The sequence below is a fragment of the Aquarana catesbeiana genome, linkage group LG06, assembly GCF_042186555.1.
Source record: "Aquarana catesbeiana isolate 2022-GZ linkage group LG06, ASM4218655v1, whole genome shotgun sequence".
In the NCBI taxonomy this organism is placed as follows: domain Eukaryota; kingdom Metazoa; phylum Chordata; class Amphibia; order Anura; family Ranidae; genus Aquarana; species Aquarana catesbeiana.
The window spans coordinates 392,740,234-392,760,268 of NC_133329.1; the positions used below are offsets into that span (position 1 = coordinate 392,740,234).

Here is a 20,035-nt window from a genome sequence, read left to right on the forward strand (position 1 = left end):
CATCCCCCCCACAGTTAGAATCACTCCCTAGGACACACCTAACCCCTTGATCGCCCCCTAGTGTTCAACCCCTTCCCTGCCAGTGTCATTTACACAGTAATCAGTGCATTTTTATAGCATTGATCGCTGTATAAATGTCAATGGTCCCAAAATAGTGTCAAAAGTGTCCGATGTGTCCGCCATAATGTCGCAGTCATGATAAAAATCGCAGATCGCCGCCATTACTAATAAAAAAAAAAAATTAATAATAAAAATGCCATAAAACTATCCCCTATTTTGTAGACGCTATAACTTTTGCGCAAACCAATCAATATACGCTTATTGCGATTTTTTTTTTTTTTTTACCAAAACTATGTAGAAGAATACATATCGGCCTAAACTGAGGAAAAAATGTATTTTTTTAATATATTTTTGGGGGATACTTATTACAGCAAAAAGTAAAAAATATTGTGTTTTTTTCAAAATTGTCGCTCTTTTTTTGTTTATAGCACAAAAAATAAAAATCGCAGAGGTGATCAAATACCACCAAAAGAAAGCTCTATTTGTGGGGAAAAAAAAGGACATCAATTTTGTTTGGGCACAACGTCGCACGACCACGCAATTGTCCGTTAAAACGACGCAGTGCCAAATCGCAAAAAGTGCTCTGGTCAGGAAGGGGGTAAAATCTTCTGGGGCTGAATCGGTCAAACATGTGCGCAAAAAAAAAAAACAAAACAAAACAAAAAAAAAAAAACGGCTCTTGCGGTGAAAGGGTTAATGGGGACCTGACGCTGGACCATAAAGCAGGAAGCCATACTTACTTACAACCACCAATTCACTGTCCGCATCCCAGAGGTTTGTATGTAGGAATGTAGGACCGGTGTTCTTTCATTTTATTACTAGCTGAGGGTAAGAAGAAATGTTTCGGTAATTATTTCCCTCTGGGTGTTATTCCAAATGAAAAGCTTTTGTAAGAACACAGATTTGTCTTTTTTTTTTTTTTTTTTTTAGAATCCAAACACAGTAAAGGGAGATGGCTGGATGTCAGTGATGAGGACAAAAAAATCAAGAGCTCCAAACTAAACATGAGAGAGAAAACAGAAGCGCTTGCCAATTCCTAATAACACACGCGGTGCTGCTTAAATTATCTGCTTCTAGCCACCCGTCCTGCTGAGGGGATGAAACGGGGACTTGTGTACAATGCCCACCCGTCTTGTGTGTTTTGGGGTTAAAATCCAACTCCAGCAAAAAAACTTTTTTTTTGGATAGAGCTGGGAGGGTTAAGGCCAGATTTTTATTACTACCTCTGTCCCCCTTTGGGGGAGAATTCCCTTTACTTCCTGTGTGGTCAGGAAGACAGGTGACAGGAATTTCTTAAGTTTGCTTCCAGTTTCACACCAGGCTTTCCCGGATGGTTCTCCTGGGATCCTGCCCTCCCGGAGACTTCTAGTCACCTGGTCTGACCTCAGCGGATGGGCAGGGTGCTAGCTGCGGCACTGCCTATCCCTCTTCTGCAGCTAAGTGAGTCCTGGCCAGCAGGGCCGGGACAAGATCGGTGGGCAGGAGGGGTAGCTGCCACGCTCACTGCGGTATCAAGTGTGGTGGGAGGGGGGCACCACAAGGAGAACGAGGGCGGAGGGGATTTGAGTTGGAAGTAGGAATTTGGGGGGCAGCAGGCAGTAAGAATTGTTCTAGGAGGGGAAATTTGGAGGTGTGCTCGGAGTGGTGATTCCGGGGGAATTGTGTTTTAGGAGAGATGAGAGAAGAGGATTTTTGCTAGGAGGGTCAGTTTGGGGGGTTTGTGCTAGAAGAGGTGATATGGTAGAGGGGGATTTGTGCTAGGAGGAGATCTTTTTTGTGGGGTGGGGTGGGGGGGGGGTAGTGCTAATAGGGATGATTGGGGGGTGTTTGTGCTAGGAGGGGGGATGGGGGGATATTCGTGCTAGAAGGTGATTTGGAGTAGGGGGGAGAATGTGCACTCAGAGGGGAAATTTTAGGGGTGAAGGATTTGTGCTAGGGAAATTTTTTTTGGGGGGGGTTCATGCTAGTAGGGATGATTGGGGGTGTTTGTGCTAGGAGGGGGGATAGTTGTGCTAGAAGGGGGATTTGGAGTAGGGGGGAGAAAATGTGCACTCGGAGGGGGAATTTGAGGGGTGAAGGATTTGTGCTAGGAGGGGTGATTTTTTTTTGGGGGGGGGGGGCATTTGTGCTGGGGGGATTTGGGGGATGGTTGGGGCAGAGATTTGTGCTGGGAGGGGGGAGTTCAGCAGGGGGCACATTTGTACTGGGAGGAGGGGGAAGTTATACTTAGGGCGTAATCAAGCCGATTAGTGCCCAATTTTTTTTTGGGGGGGGGGTTTGCTGACACATAATGCTCATAGGTTTGGGGGGCGGAGGTGGGCTCTGAGTGATCTTGTCCCGGCACTGCTGGCCAGCGACACTTTCAAGGCATGAAGAGAGAGGCAAGATGCTTCTACTTCAAAGGAAAATGTTTCATGCATGATAAAGGATTCCCCGGAGCACCACGTTTCAGCTAACAAATCTGCACAGCAGAAGCTGCCTGCTTTGAGGCTGACTTTGTGTGATTGAGGCCTCCAAGTCCAACCATTTGACAAAGGAGAAGTCATTAGATAGAAGCCAACATTATATTTACATACAATAGGAGAATTTATCAAAACTGGAGCAGCCAGAATCTGAAGCAGCTATGCATAGAAACCAATCAGCATCTATCTTTCACTATGAAAGCTAAAAATGAACAAGCTGAAGCTAGAAGTTGATTGGTTACAAGGCACAGCTGCTCCAGATTCTGGCTGTTCCCATTTTGATAAATCTCCTCCAATGTTCCTTGATGGGAAAATGAGAGGACCTTGCAAGGAGGGAACAACAGGAGCACCTTGTAATGATGGAATATTGGAAGCAACTTGTAATGGCAGAACAAAGGAAGCCCCTTTTAATGAAGGGACAATGGGATCCCCTTGTTATTGCGGGACAATGAGAGCCCCTTGTGTTGACGAAACAACAGGAGCTCCTCATATTAACGGGAGCCATTGATAATGATGGCACAATATGAGTCCCTCGTAATGATGAGATGATGGGAATACCTCATATTGATGGGACAATGGGATCTCCTCGTAATATCAGGGCAACGAGAGTCCCTTGTATTGATGAAATAACAGGAGCTCCAGGTTGTGATAAGTCAACAGGATCCCCCCCCCCTCCCCCATAATAATGGAAGAACTTCATAATGACAGTACAATTAGAGCCCCACGTAATGACAGGATGATGGGAGCCCCTTGTACTGATGAGACAATGGGTGCCCCTCACTTTGATGGGAAAATGGGATCTCCTCATAATCACGAGACAATTCATAATGATGGTACAATATGAGTCCCTCATAATGATGGGAACTCCTCATATTGATGGAACAGGGGAATCCCCTCATCGTGTCAGGGCAAGGAGAGCCTCTTGTTTTTTTGGAATAAATACATGATAAGCCAACAGGATCCCCCCCCATAATAATGGAAGAACTTCATAATGACAGTACAATTTGAGCCCTGCGTAATGACAGGATGATGGGAGCCCCACGTACTGATGAGACATTAGGAGCCCTCTCATATTGATGGGACAATGGGATCTCTTACAAGAGACAGCAGGAGCTCCACATAGTGATGAGCCAACAGGAACCCCTGATAATGATGGGAGCCATTCATAATGATAGTATAGTATGAGTCCCTCATAATGACGGGATGATGGGAACCCCTCATATTGATGGAACAATGGGATCCCCACGTAATGTCAGGACAAGAAGAGACCATTGTATTGATGAAATAAAGGGAGCTCCTCGTCGTGATAAGCCAACAGGATCCCCCCATTACAATGGAAGAACTTCATAAGGACAGTACAATATGAGCCTGGCTCCTGCATAATGACAGGATGATGGTGAGCCCGTCTTACTGATGAGACATTGGGAGCTCTTCATATTGATGGGACAATGGAATCTCCTTGTAATCACAAGAGACAACAGGAGCTCCTCATAATCATGAGCCAACAGGAACCCCTTGTAATGACGGGATGATGAAGCCCCTGGTATTGAACAATGGAAGTCTCCTGTACTGATGGGACATTGGATCCCATTATATTAACGGGATCCCTTTGTAATGACAGGAGAATGAGTGCCCCTTGTATTGATGGAATAACAGGGGTTCCTTGTAGTGAAAAGCCAACAGGAGCCCCCCATAATAATGGAAGAACTTTATAATGACAGTACAAAATTAGCCCCATGTAATGATAGGATGATGGAAGCCCCTCGTATTGATGGAACAGTATCGTACTGATGAGACATCGGGAGCCACTTGTAATGATAGGCCGCTCTTGATGATGAAATAATGGAAGCCCCCATAATGTTGGTACAATGGGAGCCCCTCGTATTGATGAGACATCGGGAGCCACTTGTAATGATAGGCCCCTCTTAATGATGAAATAATGGAAGGGACATTGGGAGCCCCTCAAAATGACCCTCGCAAGTGATCAGACCCAGAAATCCAAAGTATAACTCTTTAGCACCTACAAAAAAATGAAAAAACAAATGTTAGCTCTGAGTGGAGAGATCCTTTAAACATATGTGGTACATCTGTGACTGACAGGCCAGCCAAGATAATCTCTCCCGGTGATTGATGGCGGTGCGGACAGCCGTCTGTGGATGACCCTCACGGAAAAGCCAGTGTCCACTGTTTTTTTCTGTGCTCCTCTAACTTGCCTGTCCCCTCCTTCCTTTGTTACTTTGTTGTTATAAATTATAAAGCCATTATTTCTCTGCCTTGCTGCATTCCTGAGCCCAGTGGAAGAATTTTAATGTATTTTTGTTTTAGGACGGCCGGGTGTGCAGGAAGGTCGCCCAGCCAAGTCCCTGCTGAAGAGCTGCTGAAACTTAGCGATAAGAAAACTCTTGTCGTCCTAATTTGCAGAGCCCACTTCAGGGGGTCCACCACCGCTGTGGCTCATGAAATTGTTACTAATCGGTTCACTCCCCCAGTGAAGGCACTTCTGCATCTGATTACCATACCTGGGAATTGTGGGCCCGGATGACCCGTCGACCCCTGAAAATGTTAACCCTTCATAGCACAACAACGCGTTCTTGTTTCCCGTCTCAGGAAATTGGGAGAGATGCATGCCGATATTATTATTATTATTATTATACAGGATTTATATAGGGTCAACGGCATGTGCAGCACTTAACAACGTTAGGGCAAACAGTACAGTTACGATACAATTCAATACAGGCGGAATCAGAGGGCCCTGCGATATGCAGCTTTGTTTATGCTACAACAGGTTTCTGCATATCAGCCTGCACATCTCCCAATTTTCTGAGATGGGAAACAAGGATATCTAGCAGCAAAAGTGTAAGGGCATTCTCTTTTATTTTTAGCGCAAAGTGGCGGGCACAGAGAACAAATTTTGCTGTGTGCAAATGTAGCACCCCTAGTGTAGCTAGAGTGCGATTGTCAGGATTTTTTTTGTTAGTGTAGTAAATTCAGGCTTGGCTAGCAGCCAAGCCTATGTGTTTTTCTGGGTCAGGGTTTTGAGTGACTCAGGGGGGGGCTAGATGACTCAGCTGCAGCATCTCTGGTCACTCCTCCCTGCTTGCTGGAAACTTGGAGAAGGTTCCAGAAGCAGTTGGGAGGGGTCTAGGAGGAGCTGGCTAGAGTATTCTGAGGGCCCTGACCAATTCCCAACAGATGGGTTGGCAGGGGGCAGGCCCCCTCAAATACTCAGGGTTCAGCCTAGCTGGGGCAGTGTGAGTTCGGGTGGAAGATCGAAATGGAGTGTTAGGCCTTTGATAGTAGCTCCCCAGTCTGTGCCTCCAGCTGCGGCTCCTCTCCATCTCCTCTCTCCTCCTCTCCTCTTGCGGCTCTGGTGTCCTCCAGCTCGGCGGGGTGGCGGGCAGCGGCTCCGGTGTCCTCTCCGTCTCCTCTCTTCTCGTCCTAGGTGCTAGACATCCAATAGATCACCTGGCGTTTTGGCCAATCTGGAAACGGGTCTCACGACCCTCTTCATGATTGGCGGGGAGGAGATTTAGTGTGAAAATAGTGAATATTCATTCGCTATCAGCACACAACTGGTTTGGATCGATGCCCAGTGCTCTGCGCCCTGAGCCAACCCTTTTTTGAAGCCTATTAGAGCCTCTGGCTCTAATTAAGTGCTTCAAACCCCCCCCATTGGAATCCATGGTGCCGGCTCCCTGTATGTAGATCAGGGGGCCGGACGCATGGATGGGGGGGCGGCGCCCATGCGCCCCTAATGGACGGGCCACCACTGATGCAGGGTCAGTCTGGGAGGACTGTGGAGTCTTAGCAAGAATGGCTAGTGGAAGGGGCAGTTGCAGCCAGGCGGGCTGGCAGTGCCTGAAGAGGTGGTACTGGAAGCAGTAGCCACAGGAATAGGCACACTACCAAAGGGGCCCGTGGTCCCTGCCTGCAAAGGGCATTCACCTGGATCTGACTGAGATTGTGTTGGATCAAACTGTCAGTGCCAGCTGGACCTGGGAGATGTAGTTCTAAAAGCAAGTCTGTGCTGGAGGTAGAAAAGGAGAAGTTTATATACTGGATGTATATAGCTGAGTCCCTGAAGAGTTTCTTTGCTGATCAAATGGGCATCCTATAAGAACCCTTACCCCATCCAAGTTTAATCCCCCTAAAATAAAAAAACAAAACAAAGCTGCAAAGACTGTTTCTTGTCTCCAGAGTGAGTGGAAAATGAATGTGCCCGTCCGTGCGAGGTGACAGATAACCATATTCACCAGCGGCTCCTGTGGGGGTACGCTACACAAATTAGAATATTATGTTTGTCCCATGCCACACCCTTGGTCATACTTGCCCATATCACAGCTCTGGTCATACTTGCCGCATGTCACACCCTTGGTCATATTTGCCCAGGACAAAGCTCTAGTCATACTTGGCTATTCCACAGCTCTGGTCATAATTGCCCATCCCACAGCTCTGGTCATACTTGGCAATTCCACACCCTTGGCTGTATTTGCCCATACCACATCCCTGGTCATAATTGCCCATGCCACACCCTTAGTCATACCTGTCCATATCACAGCTCTGACCATGCTTGCCCATGCCACAAGTCTGGTCCTACTTGCCTATTCTACAACTCTAGTCATATGTGCCCAAGCTACAGCTCTGGTCAAATTTGACCATGCCACACCCTTGGTCATACTTGCCCATGCCACATCCCTGGTGAAAAAGAAAACAGACAAACATGACTTGCAATAATGAAATTTTCCTAAACTCAACTCCATAAAAGCCTATGGGGTTGATTTAATAAAACTGTAGAGTACAAAATCTGGTGCAGCTTTCCATAGAAATCAATCAGCTTCCAGGTTTTATTGTCAAATCCTAATTGAATAAGCTGAAGGTAGAAGCTGGTCGGCTATCATGCAGAGCTGCACCAGATTTTGTACGCTCCAGTTTAGTAAATCAACCCCTATGTGTCAATGTACACTGGTTCTAAAGGCTGAAAGTTTTTTACCTTCATTCTATGCATGAAGCTAAAAAAAACCTGCAGTGTGCTGCACCTCCCCGCCTCAGCCCCCCCCCCCCCCAATACTTACCTGAGCCTGATCGTGATCCAGCACTGTGCAAGAGAGCCTCGGCTCTCCGGGGGGGTCTCTCCCTCCTCATTGGCTGAGACACAGCTGCGGGAGCTATTCACTCCTGCCACTGTCAATCAAAGCCAGTGAGGAGGGGATGGGGGCGCAGGGCCGAGCCAACTTTTGTATGTCTTATAGACATACAGGGCTAGCTCGGGATTCAAGCACACGCGTGTACCCCCAGAGCAAGCAGCTTGCTCTGGGGGCACTCGGCAGGAGAGAGTGGCCAGGACCACCGGTGGGGCGATTGGGAAGAAAAGGATCTAGACTGCTCTGTGCAAAACCATTAAACTATGGAGATAAATATAACACGTTTGTTATTTTAATAAAAAAGCTTTACAACTGGTTTAAGGCTTTTTCCTAATTTACTGTGCCTGGTGATCCTGCCACTAACACTCCTAGTTCGTAAAGAACTTTGCCACTGAGGCATAGAGACTGCATTTATTCTGGAGGGAGTACAGTCCAGGATCTTCTTTTTTTTAGAGAAGGAAGTTTGCCCTCATCTGTTGTTCTTCAAGTCAAGTTGGGTATCACATAGTCCCTATACCCTATTCAAGTTGTTTTCCCCAAAGAAACAACCCCATGGACTGATTTCTTGTGTCTGGATGCAAGTTGGAAATGCGTGTTGCCTGGCTGTGCAGGTCTAGGGAGAACCAGTATCAAGCAGTTTCTGCAGAGGTAGCGCTACACCATGACTGTACTCTATCACTCCTGCCTTTTAAGAATGGTAAGCACCTGCCACCTAGCTCCTGAGAGTTGGGTGACCATACATGCATGACCAAAAGTTGGTCTCCCAAAAACTTTCTAAAATGTTCTCTTTTCCAACAGCTGCAACAACGCCATGTTACCCATCTGCTGTACCCAGTGGTGGAGATTTTCCACTCTAGTTTTTCTATCCATCACTGGTGCACTAGTGCAGCCCAGAATATGTGGAAATGTCTGGCCTCCTCTATGTTGTGTCAAAAAGTCAACCATACTATTCAAAACATAACCCTTGTTAGGAATTCTGTAAATTCCTAATATCTCATTACACTCAGTGATAACATGTCCTCATATCATTTGTGCATTCATCTGCCCCCCACCCAAGAATGCCATGTCTTCTCTGAGATCACGAGGAAAGTGCACGCACCTGACCTTGCTGTAACCTAATCTTAATCCCTACTCTTACACTGGGCATGGACATTAGCGAGCAGTTGGACATCCTTTCTGCTGTATTTTTAGGGCTGTCACAGTGCCCTCTGGGAAAACAAAAAATGTATTACAAAAAGTTAATTTTCAGCCCTAATACCACCCCCTCAAACCTTGCCACCCTTGGCAATACCCACAAGCTCTTCATGATGGCACATACTACCTGTAAGGGCCGTTTATACAGTTCTGCACACATTGATGCATGTTTTTGATGCAAATTGTGTTGAAGCAGCCAATTTATTCCCTATAAGTCCTTAACAATCCTCAGTGCACCAAAAATGTACCTGGTCCATAATTTGCCAAACCATGGAGATACAGAAAGGAGTGCCAGACCAAAACCGGATCGAAGAGCCCAGGATAATTTTTATTGTTGGTGAAAAAATTTAAAAACATCCAACATGCTTTGGGGGCAACTCCTCCCTTCATCAGGACCCAGCACCGGAAAAAACTTGGGTGAACTTCACAATTCTATATTAGAAAATAGAATAAATTACCGCGCTGTGATAATAAGACTAAAAATAATACTCCCAAAACAAAAAGCTGCTGCTAAAGTGAGATACACACAACAAATAATAAACAATAGAAAGCAGCGCTAATCCCCCAAATTAGATAAATTAAATGCAGTGAGTAATCAAGAATTAGTGTACAATAATAGAACACTCAATAAATCAATATGGTCAGAAAGGAACTGAAAAGTCCATCTTAATCAACAGTGAAGGAATAAAACGACATATGTCAAAATGGTGACACAAAGTTCATATCGTGCATAGAGAAAAACAGGATTGATGGCCCACGGTAAGTACTTCAACCTTCACCACACCACCAGTGCTAAGAGAAATGCTCACTTACCAGATGGCAAGCAAGAAATGCTTGCGACCTATACCCGGCCAGGGCCTTTATCCAATATAGGGACACAAGAGATCTCCAGAGGAACCCGTCTGGGGGGGTCAAAATGGATTCGCCAAACTTGTCAGCCAAGGACCGTGACCAGGTAGGATACCGTAATATTCAGACGTTCCCAGAATACAAAGGAATCACCATAGCGTAACATTGTAAAACATCATTTATTAAAAGAACGAAAAGCCACTTACAATAAACGTAGCAAGTAAAAGCAGTTCAGCCGGCCGGCTTGTACGGACACCCGTCCCTTCGAACACAGCACGCGAGACGTCAGCACGTCAGCTCCTCCCGATGCGCGTTTCGTCATATAATGACGTCGTCTGGGGCACACGTGCAAACATTGAGCAACTAAAATCCCTGCTTTTAATGCAAATTGTCATTTGTTTTATTTTTTGTTTTGTTTTTTTTTGCTGGCTATCTGGTAAGTTTGCTTGGAAAATGTTTTTGTTTGTGCTGTGCAAATCCCTTCTATCTGCACCTTACATTAAAAGCTAGTTATAAATTGGGGCGTCTGACATTTTTGTTCTTCTTGCTGAAAATGGCAGAGGGGCACATTGGAAGCCTTCAGCTACCATTGTGCTTTGCTGGGCTATTGCTGTTCCTTTAAGGAGGAATGGGCTCCCTCCAGGCGCACCTGCCCTTATTGCTTTCATTGGTATATACCCAGGGCTGGTGCAAGGAGTTTTGACACCCTAGGCGAAACCTCATTTTGCCTCCCCCATTGGCTCCGCCCCTGACTCCACACCCTTTGCCCTGCCCATGTAATCCATGTGACCTACCTGACCATTACACTGACCTCTACACTGACCTACCTAACCCCTACACTGGCCTACCTACACTTACCTACCTGACCATTACACTGACCCCTACACTAATCTACCTGACCACTACACTGAGCTATGAGTAAGCACTCAGTCCTGAGTGCGAAACGCGTCAGCTTACCTGTACTTTCTGCATGACAGTCTTGTTATTTTGATGATCCCATTTTTTCAATAAAGTGAAGTTTTTTGACTACATCCGGTGTGCGGCATCCAAATCTTCTCCTCCATTCAAGCCCACTACACTGACCTTCCTGACCTTTACACTGACCTACCTGACCCTCCTGACACCTTCACTGACCTACCTGACCCTCCTGACACCATCACTGACCTACCTGACCACTACACTACACTGGCACTGAACAGGTTGATCAGCATCAGGAAACCACTTATGTGCCCTCATACCTCTATAACGTGCCCTCCTGACCCCCAATACCATGTACTCTTGACACCTCTGTAGGCTGCCCTCCTGATCCCCTAGGACTGTGACTTCCTGACCCCCAGTACCATGGCCCTCTGACTCTCCAGTACTGTGCCCCTTGACCCCCCTGTAGTGTGGCCTCCTAAATCCCCAGTATCATGACTACTGGACCCCCCCCGTAGCGTGCCCTCCTGATCCCCCAGGACTGTGCCTTCTCAACCCTCAGTACCGTGCCCTGCTGAGCCCCCCTCCCCCAATAACATACTCTCCTGACTCTCCAGTACCAACCCCTCCTGACTCTCCAGTACTGTGCCCTCCTGTCCCCCCCCCCCCCCCCAATAATGTGCCAATAATGTGAATGAAAAGATAATGTTTGTCAAATTTGTTGAAAAAGTCAACAATTCCCATGGGGTTTACTTACATTTTCATATAACTGTACAATTTATAGGCAAAAGTTTGTTGACACCTGACCAGCACACCTGTATTATTGGACATCCCATTCTAAAACCACCTCACCCACCCTTTGTGGCTATAAGAACCACCAATCTTCTGAGAAGATTTTTCACTAGATTTGGAAATTTGTGCCCATTCAGCCAAAAGAGCATTTGTGAAGTCAGGTACTGATTTTGGATGAGAAGTCCTGGCTCACCATAGGTGTACCAATAGGTGTACCAATTCATCCCAATGGTGTTCAGTAGGGTTGAGGTCAGTGCTCTGAAAGCCAGTTGAGTTCCTCCACACCAAACCCATCAAACCATGGCATCATGCAGATGTTGGTTGAGAAGATCTGGATAATTCCAATTCATCCCAAAGGTGTTCAGTAGGACTGAGACCGGGCACTAAGCCTAGGTTCACACCGAGGGCGGGTTTGAAATTGTCCAAGTTCAGCTGAACTCGCACGATTTCAAACCGGCATTTCAGTCTGACTTTGGGGGCGATTTGACAGACATCTGTACAGGTTCATGCACAGATGTCTATTAAAATCTCCCTCGAATTGCATACTTTTGGGAATTGGTGTGATGCTGCAAAGTCGGCGTCGCACCAATTCGGACTGTGCTATTGCTGGCAAAAGGCTCCGATTTGGCATGCGATTTGACGTGTCAAATTGCAAGCCAAATCGTCCCAATGTGAATGTGGGCTCAAAGCCAGTTGAGTTCCTTCACAACACACTCATCAAACCATACCATTATGCAGATGTTGGTTGAGAAGACCTGGCTCATTCCAATTAATCTCAAAGGTGTTTAGTAGGGTTGAGGTCGGGATTCTGAAAGCCAGTTGAGTTCCTTCACAGCACACTCATTAAACCATACCATTATGCAGATGTTGTTTAAGAAGACCTGGATCATTCCAGTTCATCTCAAAGGTGTTCAGTAGGGTTGAGGTCAAGGCTCTGTGCAGGCCACTTGGGTTCCTCCACACCAGACTCATTAAACCATGTCCTCATGGAGCTGACTTGGTACACAGGGGGACAGTCTTGCTGGAAGATAAAAGGGTCTTTACCAAACCGTTGGAAGAGCACAATCGTCTAAAATGTTCTTGTATGCTGTAGCATTACCATTACCCTTCAAAGGAAACACCTGAACTCAATCACATGGAGGGATGTCTAAACTTTTGTCCATTTAATGCATCTAGTGAAGTTGAAACCTTTATTTTATAACTTCTCTCTGCTTTACATTCAAGGATATGACTTGGTCTACTGCAGCAAAAAGCTATGCAATAACTCGGGATGAAGCGTCCTCTCCTCCCTGGGTCTGCACACCTGTCACCGCCACAGAAAATTCCTACAAAGCAGCCCTCAATCCTCCGCCAGCTGCGGGATTCTTTTCCAAGCCAGACTATTGTCTACAAACACCTTGAGGCTTCTTAAAGCTGGAACTTTTTCAAAGAGGTGAGAGGTCTTGCGATGCTAAGCCCCCATCAGGTAGACAGGCGGTGCTTATCCTCAGAATTCCCAACATCCCAGCAGCTTCTGTATCACGGCCGGCACAAGCGAGACATCCTCCTGACCTCCGAGAGCCCCTCGGGGGCCGCAGATTATTGCATTGCATTATGACAGTGGAAGTATGTCACTCCGCTTATTACTGCTGGGGCCACCGACATAACTGACATTTTATGGAATCCTTACCTAGTCTTTTATATTAGGAAGGGTTTATTTCTTATATATTGCAGCTCACATTCTCCTTTATGACATTTTATATAATGTACTCTGTATTATATTTCAGCACTCATCTTTCAGTACTCACCGCTTGTATTTAAAAAACACATGTAATGATGCATTGATGAATACAGATCTGATTTCATTTGTGTCTTTAATATCTGCTTGGAGTTCAGCTTTAGAGCCAGTGCGGAATTTTACCTTCTTTCAATTCTAAGATATACATTGTCGCAATTTGATTGTACAACCTCCTTTATGTAGTGTGAGGATCTGTCTGGCAGGATTGTTTAGGTGGATCCAATGCTACATTGTTGCTTAAAAAAAGCTAATTGTGTTGGTTGAGAGAAGTTGCTCTCGGGGGATGTTTTTGTACCATTCTTTATTCATGGCTGTGTTCTTAGGCAAAATTGTGAGTGAGCCCACTCCCTTGGCTGAGAAGCAAACCCACACATGGATGGTCTCAGGATGGTGTACTGTTGGCACGACACAGGACTGATGGTAGCGCTCACCTTTTCTTCTCCAGACAAGGTTTTTTCCAGATGCCTCAAACAATCGGAAAGTGGATTAATCAGAGAAAATAACTCTACCCCAGTCCTCAGCAGTCCAATCCCTGTACCTTTTGCAGAATATCAGTCTGTCCCTGATGTTTTTCCTGGAGAGAGGTGGCTTCTTTGCTGCCTTTCTTGAGACAAGGCCGTCCTTCAAAAGTCTTCTCCTCACTGGGCGTGCATCACACCTGCCTGCTACCACTCCTAAGCAAGCTCTGCACTGGTGGCGCCCCGATCCTGCAGGTAAATTAACTGTAAGAGATGGTCCTGGCGCTTGCTGGACTTTCTTGGGTGCCCTGAAGACTTTTTCACAAATACAATCGAAATTTTTTTTATGGGATTACTGTATATACTCGAGTATAGGCCAACCCGAATATAAGACGAGGCACCTAATTTTACCACAAAAACTGGGAAAACTTATTGACAAGTATAAGCCTAGGGTGGGAAATGCAGCAGCTACTGGGTGAACAATGCCCATCTGCAGCTTCACTGTGCCCATCTGCAGCCTCACTGTGCCCATTTGCAGCCTCACTGTGCCCATCTGCAGCCTCACTGTGCCCATTTGCAGCCTCACTGTGCCCATTTGCAGTCTCACCGTGCCCATCTGTATCATCAGTGCCCATTTGCAGCCTCACTGTGCCCATTTGCAGTCTCACCGTGCCCATCTGTATCATCAGTGCTCATCTGCAGCCTCATTGTGCCCATCTTCAGCCTCACTGTGCCCATCTGCAGCCTCACTGTGCCCATTTGCAGCCTCACTGTTCCTCTTTGCCATGAAAATGAACTTATCATATATACTCGAGTATAAGCCGAGTTTTTCAGCACATTTTTTAGGCTGAAAAACCCCCCTCGGCTTATACTCGAGTGAGGGTGCTCACCTGCAACTGTACCTGTGATAAATAAAACAGCGGGTGTTTCCCGCTGTGTCATGCAGTCTGTTCAGCGGCCGTCCATTGTAAAAAAGCCCCGCCTGCTCCTCGTCCGTGATAGACAGCACACTGATACAATGCTGGGAAACTGTATCAGTGTTCCGTCTAGCACAGACGAGGAGGAGGCGGGGCTTTGTTACAATGGACGGCCGCCGAACAGACTGCAGGACACAGCGGGAAACACCCGCTGTTTTAGTAATCACAGGTACAGTTGCAGGTGAGCACCCTCACTCGAGTATAAGCCGAGGGGGGTTTTTCAGCCTAAAAAAATGTGCTGAAAAACTCAGCTTATACTCGAGTATAGATGATAAGTTCATTTTTAATGGCAAAGAGGAACTTTGCAATTAATTGCAATTCATCTAATCACTCTTCATAACATTCTGGAGTATTTGAAAATTGCCATCATAAAACTGAGAGAGCGGACTTTGTGAAAATTAATATTTGCGTCATTCTCAAAACTTTTGGCTGCGGTTGTATTTGAATTTGTCCTCAGCACAGGTCTGTGGAGTAAGCAGGGCCCTCATGGAGGGGGCGGAGAATCGATAATGTACTATTTATTAGCAGAATACTTGATATATGATGAGAATGATAAAGTCCTGAATGTCACGCGGGAACTGGATGACTCCTATAATTCAGTTCCTCTGCACTTCTATCCCCAGCGCTCCCCTCACCCTCCCACCCCCAAACGGCTTCCTAATGCTGCTGTCAGCATATGTAAAGGATGGAGGAAGCAAATTACCTGTATGAGAAGCCTCCGATGGAACTATCAATCTACTTCTGTCTCCATGACCCCAGCTTTACTACCATGGAGCTAATATGCAGCCAGAGAGTCAAAGAATGACAGCTTCCATCTGAGGCTTCTCAAGCGGGTTATTCTGCTGCATGACATTCTCTACACCAGGGGTCTCCAAACTTTCTAAAATGTACTGTCCTTCAGACTTTAGGGGGGCCGGACTGTGCCCAGAGGGAGTAAACAATGTCTGATCTTTGGTATTAGGGGGAGAAATAGTCGGTGTCAGTGGAAGGAACAATGCCCCATAGTTGGTGTCAGTGGAACAAATAATGCCACATTGTTGGTGTCAGTGAAAGGAATTATGCCCCGTAGCTGGTGTCAGTGGAAGGAAAAGTGCCCCATTGTTGGTGTCAGTGGCAGGAACAATGCCTCATAGTTGGTGTCAGTGGAAGGAAAAGTACCCCATTGTTGGTGTCAGTGGAAGGAAAAGTACCCCATTGTTGGTGTCAGTGGAAGGAATAGTTCCCCATTGTTGGTGTCAGTGGAAGGAATAGTGCCCCATTGTTGGTGTCAGTGGAAGGAAAAGTACCCCATTGTTGGTGTCAGTGGAAGGAATAGTTCCCCATTGTTGGTGTCAGTGGAAGGAATAGTGCCCCATTGTTGGTGTCAGTGGAAGGAATAGTGCCCCATTGTTGGTGTCAGTGGAAGGAAAAGTACCCCATTGTTGGTGTCAGTGGAAGGAATAGTACCCCATTGTTGGTGTCAGTGGAAGGAATAGTGCCCCATTGTTGGTGTTAGTGGCAGAAATAATGCCTCAAGGGCCGGATAAAGGCAAGCAAAGGGCCACAACCGGCCCCGGGCTGCAGTTTGGAGACCACTGCTTTATATCTATATCAAAACTTTTTCTTTACTTTTGGTTTAAAGTGATTGTTATGCCCTGTACACACGACCGATAAACTCCGAAGGTTTCTCCGACAGAACTCCGACGGAATTCTGCTCAAGCTGTCTTGCCTACACACAGTCACACCAAAGTCCGACCGTCCAGAACGCGGTGATGTACAACACGTATGACGGGACTAGAAAACGGAAGTTCAATAGCCAGTAGCCAATAGCTTCCGTCTCGTACTTGCTTCACAGCATGCGTCATTTTTGGTCCGTCGGAACAGCATACAGACGATCGGTTTTCCCGATAGGAATTGGTTCCCTCGGAAATATTTAGAACATGTTCTATTTCTAGGTCCGTCAGAATTTTCGAAAAAAAAAAAAAAGTCCGATGAGGCATACACACGATCGAAATAGACGATGAAAAGCTTCCGTCTGACTTTTTCTGTCGGACATTCCGCTCGTGTGTACGCGGCCTAAAGTCTTGTTTTTTTTTTTTTTTTCAATAAAAATAACAAACATGTTATATTTACATACCTTCCAACTTTATGAGAACGGAACGAGGGACACCTATTAGCAAATGTATGTAGGCATAGGACACACCCTCCTGCCACGCCCCCTTAAAGGAGAATTATACGTAAAAAAAAAAAGATTTGTTAACCCACAAGTGCTTTTTTTTTTTTTTTTTTACTACTATTCCTTTAGGACCAGTTCACATCATAGAAACGCAGTCTGGATGCGTTCCAGGTGCTTTTCTGCATGCGCGTTTTTGATGCGTTTTTGATGCAGTCCAGTGCTTTTTTTTTTCCCCCCCCTCTTTTTTCTTAACCTTAAATAAGGACAAGTGTGTTGCAGTGCCTTTTTGGTGTATTTAGGTGTGTTCCGGTGCGTTTTTGATACGTTTTACAGCGTTCCAGTACAGTCCAGTGCAGAAAAAATACAGCATGTTCTCCTTTTTTTTCTGCAACTGGAACTGCAAGCACTGGTGTGAACTATGCCATTGAAAACCATATAACTTACTTTCCATGCGTTTTTGATGCAGAAAAAAAAACGCACTGGACTGCATGTTGTGTGAACTGGCCCTTATACTGGTTTTGAAATGTACAAATGCAGCAATTTAGAAATCAGATGAAAGGTTTAGCACTGGGAAACACTTTTTGAAAGATAAAAAGTGCATTTTATATACATCTATATAGATCAGACCAAAATGAGGAACAAATGAGGAGGAATGCTCCATTGCTCCAAATCAGGGACAGTCCTGCAAAATCAGGGACAGTTGGAAGCTATGTATTTACCTGATCTGTTGCCGTGGATTTGCACAGAGCAGCCCGGATCCTCCTCTTCTCGGGTCCCTCTTCTGTGATCCTGGCCCCTCCCTCCTGGGCGCCAATGGCGCCGCTGCTGTATCTCAGTCTATCTGGAGGGAGAGTCTTGGACAGCCGAGACAATTGTGGATATTGCTGGATAGAGATGGGGCTCAGGTAAATGTTAGGGGGGGGGGGGGGTGGCTGCTTCACACAGAAGGCCTTTTATCTTTATGGACACAGGTAGGGAAAAAAAAAAATTAGGGCCCATACACATTATCGCGTTGCAATATTGTGCACCTTACATTGACGCACGCTACATTACAATGGTATGAAGCTCAAAAGCAAACATTTATTTTATTGCAGCTTACCGATTCATAGATATGATGGCCGCATTCGATTTTTTTTTTTATTTTCATTTGGTGATCCGGCCAGTAAGTCTGTTGCTTTTTCAAAAGACCAAGCTCTTCAGCAGAATGTAGACATGTGCACTGACAAAAATATCGTTCGTTTTCGTTTCATTCGTTTGTGTGCTTTTTTTTTGGAAATTCTGAATTTTGGAAATTCGGAAATGGGAAAATTCTGAATTCGGAAATCTGAAAATTTCGAATTTCCGATTTTCGGATTTCCAAATTTTCAAATTTTCAAATTTCGGGTTTTCGACCTTCCGAATTTTCCAACTTTCCAGTTTCCGAATTTCATTTTTTGAATTCCGAACTTCCGAAATTTAGAATTTTCCGAAATTCGGAAATTTTGGAAATTTGGACATTTCGGAAATTCGGAATTCCGAAATTCGAAATTTCGGAAATTGGAAAATTTCGGATATTCGAAATTTTGGAAGTTCGGAATTTCAAAAATTCGGCAAAATTTGTTAAAAAAACGAATTTGGAACTGAATGAATTGCACATGTCTATGAAGCACTTAGAGGGTTGAGGCAAAATAATTTCCCGCTGGCAGGGGTGCTTACAATGACCAGCTGTTATTTATTTATTTAATATCTTTATCCCAAAAGGAAAAAAACAGTTTGCTGTAACTGATTATAAAGTGTGAGCTGGAGTTTGACTTCAATTTGTTAGTGTATCTAAATCTGCTAGTACATCTAACACTCCATTCCCCACAAACAGACAATGCTGCTGTGCCCCCTGTGTTCCTTCATTCAGAGTGGTGTCTCCCTAATACAGGAGGTGTGTTACTGGCCAGATCACCAGTAAAAAATGGGGGGGGGGGGGCAAAAAAAAGGAATGCAGCCACCACATCCAATGATTGGTAACCTGCAATATATTACATTTTTGGTTTTCGGTCTAATACCACTGGTCCATTGTGGTGTGTTGGGCATCCTGTTCAAATGAATGGGCTGCTTGGACGCAACGCATTTTAATGCGTGTTTGCAACACTGCAGTGAATCAGGGGGGTGTGAATGGGAACAACGATTTCTTACCTTGTTCACTATGGAAATGAAAAAAGTTTGAGGATTAATATACTTCATGTAATGCATGCAGTTGTGGGGAAGTAACGGTGCAGCCCTATTCAGTCTAATGGGTTGAGTCCAGCGGCGCTACTGGCTGCTGAACGCTAAAGGGGGATCACTTTTGCTTTGCTGCCGCAGCATGTGAGCGCACCCTGTCCATTGCTTTTGCAGCTTAAAGGGGGTGGTAAAAAAAAAAAAAAAAAAAAAAAAAGCTCAACCACATGCTTTTACCACCCCCAACAGCAAGTCTTAACCAGCCCTTAGGGCCTATTCAGACCAGAAAAAGCATGTTTCTAATGCCTTTTGCACATGTGCGTATGCATGTGTTTGCGGTGCATTATTCCTAAGCATTTTGACATGGGGAAGGAGACTTCAAAAGAGCCAAGCTTGTCTTTTGTGTCCAGAGTCCCTTCTCATGCGTTTATGCACATTTGTGTTCAGGACCGGACTGAGACAAAAAACAGGCCCAGGCATTCCAGACCGAGCAGCCGAGTCCTCCAGGGACTGGGGGGGGGGGGGGGGGACACCCATAGATCATGTCCCCCACACTGCAGCGCAACCCCCCCCCCCCACAATGACAGGCCCCTCCCCCAACCACCGCCCCCCCCCCCCCCCCGCTTACAGACCTTTACCACCCAGCTAATGACCCCCAATCCCCCCAAATACCACCCCCTCCCTCCACTGACAGACCCCCAACCCCCCCCTACCCGATCATCATGCTACAGCCGCTGTGAAATCCTGTATCCCTGTGTGTCCCCACTGTTAATAATGATCATTCTTGAATGTATCCCCGCTGGGCTGTCAAGGTGCCCGAGCTTGTGTCGTGCCTCTGTCCCCACTGACCCTTGTTACCTCCTCCCATGCTCGCCTCCAGGACTTCTCCAGAGCCTCTCCCATCCTCTGGATCTCCCTGCCCCAGTATGTCCCGTCAGCCCCTTTAGGCGATCCCTGAAAACTCACTTATTCAGGGAAGCCTCCACCTAAGAACCAAACCCGAGCCACCTTCATCAGACCATTCCCTGCAGCTATTACCTTGTGTACCACCTCCCCCTCCCT

The 20,035-nt window shown here is 46.0% G+C and overlaps 1 long non-coding RNA gene across 2 annotated transcripts in view; it reads left to right on the forward strand.

The window, feature by feature from the left end:
- LOC141147195 (uncharacterized) overlaps positions 1 to 13,241 on the forward strand; it is an 81,638-nt gene extending 68,397 nt beyond the window's left edge. For both annotated transcript variants that reach the window (XR_012245035.1, XR_012245034.1), the window contains one exon: positions 12,641 to 13,241. This is a non-coding gene — a long non-coding RNA (uncharacterized lncRNA). The remainder of the gene's footprint in view (positions 1 to 12,640) is intronic.
- Positions 13,242 to 20,035: the final 6,794 nt, after the last annotated feature.